A 5,895-nucleotide genomic window follows, 5' to 3' on the forward strand; every position below is an offset into this window, starting at 1 on the left:
AGAGGCTCAGCCTCAAAACTCACATCTACATGTCACCACAGTAGGACAAACCGACAGACAAGTTTGTCCTGCTGTTGGAGACCTCTCATATCCCCCCCACCTGGGTCCCTGTGGCTGACTGTTCCTCTGTCTGGCTTCCTGTCTTTTAATCTCTTCCTGTCTTTTAATCAATCTCTATTAGTGGAAAATATTTGTCTTTGCCTTCTCTGACAGGTTTCTGCCTTACATATGTTCCAGCTTTTGCAGATTTTACTATATATTGTTTGGTGGAAATGAAAACTGTTATGTCTTCTTTTTTCAACATAAACAGTGACTATACATGTGAACCTCACCAGATGGAATACACAGGAATCAGATCGACTATATCTATGGAAAGATTCAGTGGAAGAACTCAATAGCTTCAGTCAAAACAAGGCCAGGAACTAACTGTGGAACAGACAATCAATTGCTCATATACAAGTTCAAGTTGAAGCTGAAGAAAATTAAAACAAGTCCATGAGAGTCAAAACATGACCTTGATTATATCCTACCTGAATTAAGAGACATCTGAAGAACAGATTTGATATGCTGAACACCAGTGAGCAAAGACCAGACAAGTTGGGGGATGACATCAAAACATTATCCATGAAGAAAGCAAATGGTCATTAAATAGACAGAAAAGGAAGAAAAAAGTAAAACGAATGTCTGAAGAGACTCTGGAACTTGCTCTCAAGAGACATGTTTGCCAAAGCAAACAGAAGAAATGATTATATGAAAGAGCAAAACAGAAGATTTCAAAGGGCAGCTTGAAAGACAAAGTGAAGTATTATAATGATATGTGCAAAGACCTAGATTTAGAAAATCTAAAGGGAAAAACACACTCAGCATTTCTCAAGCTGAAAGAACTGAAGAAAATACTCAAGCCTTGCCAAAGGGGCAAGGAGGCCACATCTTCTGACCTCCTCTAACTACACAAGAGTAAGACAGAATCACCATCAACAGCCCAAGGCCTATACCTATGAGGCCAGACATGCTGACTCCCTCCAACCATCTTACTAACCTTGTCACCAACCATTCCTCCCGTTGCACCCACCACCTCTCTGCTGGGTTCAGTAATTCACTGCAGTGGCCACACAGAACTCACAGATTATGGGGTTTATTAGGGAAGCAACAGGCTACAATTCAAACTCAGGAACCTCTCAGTCTCTCTCAGCTAGCCATCTCTCAGCCATCTCTCTCAGCCTCTCTCAGTAGCACATCTCTCTCTCAGCAGTGTGTGTCTCTCATTTCTCTCTCTCAGTAGCATGTCTCTCTCATGTCTCTCAGCAGCACATCTTTCTCAGCCAGCAATCAGAGAGACTCCTTCTGCCTCTAGGAGGGCTCCTTTTGAACCTGGAAGAGTAGGCAAACTAACCAATCCCAACATTAGAATGCTATACACCTGTGAGAAAGCAAACTTTCCAGATTACTTTATGCTGCTCCCAACAAAAATACCACAGGTGGATAACTTTAATAATCAGGAGCTACTCAGTTGCTCATGGCAAATACCACCGAGGAGTTTACAAAGCCTATGGCTAGAAAAGCCATACTATAATACACCACAAGCCTCAAGTTGAAATATTGAAGGATTCCAAGGACAAAATACTGAATGATGCAGGAAACATCAAAAGAAGATGGAAGGAATACACAGAGTCACTGTACCAAAAAGAATTGGTCAATGTTCAACCATTTCAAGAGGTAGTATATGATCAAGAACCAATAGTATTGAAGGAAGAAGTCCAAGCTGCACTCAAGGCATTGGCAAAAAACAAGGCTTCAAGAATACCCATTGAGATGTTTCAACAAACAGATGCAGCACTGAAGGTGCTTACTCATTTATGCCAAGAAATTTGGAAGACAGTTATCTAGCCAACTAACTGGAAGAGATCAATACTTTTGCTCATTCCAAAGAAAGGTGACCAAACAAAATGTGGAAGCTATCAAACAATATCATTATATCACACACAAGTAAAATTTTGCTAAAGATAATTCAAAACAGTTACAGCAGTATATTGACAGAAAATTTTCAGAGATTCAATCTGGACCCAGAAGAGACAGGGAATGAGGGATATTATTGCTGATGTCAGATGGATCTTGGCCAAAACCAAAGAATACCAGAAAGATATTTAATTGTGTTTTATTGACTATACAAAGGCATTTGACTGTGTGGAAATAACAAACTATGGATAACATTGCAAAGAATAGGAATATCAGAACACTAAATTTTGCTCATGAGGAACCTGTACATAGACCAAGACATTGTCATTCAAACAGAGCAAGGGAATACTGCATGGTTTAAAATAAGGAAGGGTGGGCATCATGGTTATATCCTTTGACCATACTTACCATACTTACTCAATCTGTATGCTGAACAAATAATTTGAGAAGCTAGACTATATGAAAAGAACATGGCATCAGGATTAGAGGAAGACTCATTAACAACCTGTGATGTGCAGATGACAAAATCTTGCTTGCTGAAAGTGAAGATGACTTGAAGCACTTACTGATGCAGATCAAAGAGTACAGTCTGGATTACACCTCAACATAAAGAAAATGAAAATTCTCACAACTGGACCAATAAACAGCATCATGATAAATGGAGAAAAGATTGAAGTTGTCAGGTATTTCGTTTTACTTGGATCCACAATCAACACCCACGGCAGCAGCAGTCAAGAAATCAGACGTTGTATTACATTCGGCAAATCTGCTGCAAAAGACCTCTTTAAAGTGTTGAAGAGCAAAGATGTCTCTTTGAAGACTAAGGTATGCCTAACTCAAGCCATGATATTTTCAATTGTCTTATATGCGTGTGAAAGCTATACAATGAATAAGGAAGACCAAAAAAGAGATGCCTTTGTATGGTGTTGGCAAAGAATATTGAAAATACCATGGACTGCCAGAAGAACAAAGAAATCTGTCCTGGAAGAAGTGTAGCCAGAATGCTCCTTGAAAGTGAAAATGTTGTTGTTGTTGTTGTTATGTGCTGTCGAGTTGGCCCCAACTCATAGTGACCCCTCCTTGGGTTTCTGAAGCAGTATCACTATGGAAGTAGATTGCTCAACCTTCCTTTCGAGGAGTGGTTGGTGGGTTTGAACCGCCAGTCTTCTGATTGACAGTCAAACACCTTAGGCACTATGCTACCAGAGCTCCTTTGTCTGACATACTGTGGCCATGTTGTCAGAGATGGATTGACACAGTGGCTGCAATGATGGGCTCAAGTATAGCAAAGATTGCGAGGCTGACACAGGACTGAGCTGTGTTTTATTCTGTTGTATATATAGTCTCTATGAGTCAAATTCAACTCAGCAGCACCTAACAACAACATACCTTCTTTGGTATACAATCTGCATACTAATACCCAATTAAATATTATATATATATATATATATATATATATATATATATATATATATATATATATATCTCCTTCCCTGTACCTGCTTTTGAGAATCCATATGCCTAACAGGGAGTTCTGGTGGTGTAGTGCCTAAGGCATTTGACTGGCAGTTCAAACTGGCAGTTCAAGGCTGGCAGTTCAAACCCACCAGCCACTCCTCAGAAGGAAGACTGAGCCATCTATTTCTGTAGTGATACCACCTCTGAAACCAAGCAGGGGTTGCTATGAGTCAAATCAAGAGCCGTGAGTTTGGTTTTATATGCATAACGATCTATTTTATTGCAATATTTTTTTACAGTGGCAAAAACAAAAAATACAAATAACCTGACCATTCAGCAACAGGAGAATTATGGTATATTCATGCTAAGGAATCATTCAAAAGAGTGAGTTACATCCATATACTGACCTAGAGAGATATCTGTCACATTTATAAAATAGTTAGAAATAAAAAGCTACACTGTAGTATGTAGCATGATCCTAAGGCAAAATATACATATATTTCTTCATGTAATCTTCATATATTTCTACGAGCATGGAAAGAGTATGAAAAAATACACATTGAGCTTTTACCAAGATTATCATAAGGGGAAAACAATGAACGGAAGAAGATTAAGTTTTTCTTTATGCATTTTTGGACCATTTCACTTGTTAAAATGAATGTATATTACTTTTATTTTTAATCCTGCCATCCCCACTCCTTCCCCTATCCCAGGCAATCATGGTTCTGATTTTTTCACTTTAGGTTCATATAAATGGAATCATAAGACTTGTAATTTTTTGTCTCTAGCTTCTTTTGCTCATTGTTGTGTCTGTGAAGTTCATCTATGTTGTTGCATACATGAGTCATTCGTTCCTTTTATCATTGAATAGTATTCCATTGTAATGATGCCCTCAATTTGTTTCTCTATTCTCTGTTGAAGGACATTTAGATTGCTTCCAGTTTGTGGGTATTGTGAGTAAAGCTGCTCTGAACATTCTTGCAGTCTTTTTTTGTACATAGATTTTCTTTTCTCTTGGATAAATATCTAGGAATGGAGTTGCTAGATCAAAGGGTAGATATATGAGAGTGTATGAGTATAGATATTTTTTAATTAAAAAACTAATAAAAATATTGGTTAATTTTAAAGAAAGTTAAGCTATATTTTAAATAATAGTAATAATAACACTTGTTTTTTTTCCATCTGCTCCCCTCTTGATAGGCTTTTGGGTCAGTCAGGTCTTAGGCCTTCCAGGCCAACTCAGATCCACCTCTTTTCACTGTGAATAATCAAAGATGGGAAACTTCTTGTGCTAAACCTGCTTAACAGGAACTAGGTCTAGATACCTCCCACCAGAAGCCGAAAGACTCAAGACCTAAGTCAAGAAAATAGTCAGCACAAAGGAAGAACAGATTCTACCAGTTGAAAACCACTTGCAAAGAAAACAAAAGTCATGATTTTGCATTCTATAATAACAAGGTGCCACCAAAATAGAAACTTAGCATTAAAAAAAAAAAGCACATTCTGAAATTATTCAAATCAACACATCAAAAACAAAAGTAGCAGAACTAACCTCAGTGCAGGGAGTTTGTGCACCAAACCTTGGTATCGTCCAAAACTGAAAACCGAAGATGCTACAAAAATCCAGCCAATACATGGAAGACCTATTCTTGGGAAAGACTGGCTGGAATATAAAGGAGATGTTAAAAAATAAAAAGAAGAAAGTACTCTTGTTGATAGATTTTAGGAGTACCTGCGCAGCCCCTTGCCCAGCACCACTGCTTTTATGAGTACTGACCTTGAGTCTGAACCCACAGGAAGGTAGCAATAGCACTCTTTCTGGTTATAGCTGGTTAGATCAAGAACGAACACATAGTAGATCAAGTTTAAATTGTAAGTGCCATGGCAAGGCATTGAAGTATTTTGTGTAGGTAGTTAATAAGGTCCAATTTATGATTCTAAACAATATTGGAAGGACATATTAGGAGGCATTTGCAATACTTTAGGTGACAGATGATTGTGGTTCATCAATGAAGGAGAGAAGTGAATGGTATTAATTAAATATGTTTATGAATTAGAATTGACCAGGTTTGGTGACAGACTGGATTTATGGGTTGAGAGAGAAGAAAGAATAAAGGATTGGAGAGTGGAGCTCACAGAAGAGATCTGGACAAAATATAAATTTGGGAGTTAACAGCATGTAGATTGTATTTTAAACAATAAACTGAATAAAGTGATTCAGAGAGTAGATAAAGAAATGGAAAAGAAGGGAGCCCTAGAGACTCTCCAACATCTAGAAGCCATGTAGAGTAACAAAAGTTTTCCAAAGATCCTGAAATGTAGGAAGAACCAGAGGACTGTGGGGTCATGAAGACTAAGAGAGAAACGAGTTTTCAGAATGAAGAAGTGGCCCCCTGTGGCTTAAGGAATGAATGGGAAGTGTGAAGAGGAACATATTTGTGAGGAAAACAGGCTTCTGTTAAGGGGAGCAGATAAAAGGAG

Source organism: Orycteropus afer, unplaced genomic scaffold, assembly GCF_000298275.1.
Source record: "Orycteropus afer afer isolate SDZICR_OR568_19922 unplaced genomic scaffold, OryAfe1.0 scaffold00257, whole genome shotgun sequence".
Classification (NCBI taxonomy): Eukaryota; Metazoa; Chordata; class Mammalia; order Tubulidentata; family Orycteropodidae; genus Orycteropus; species Orycteropus afer.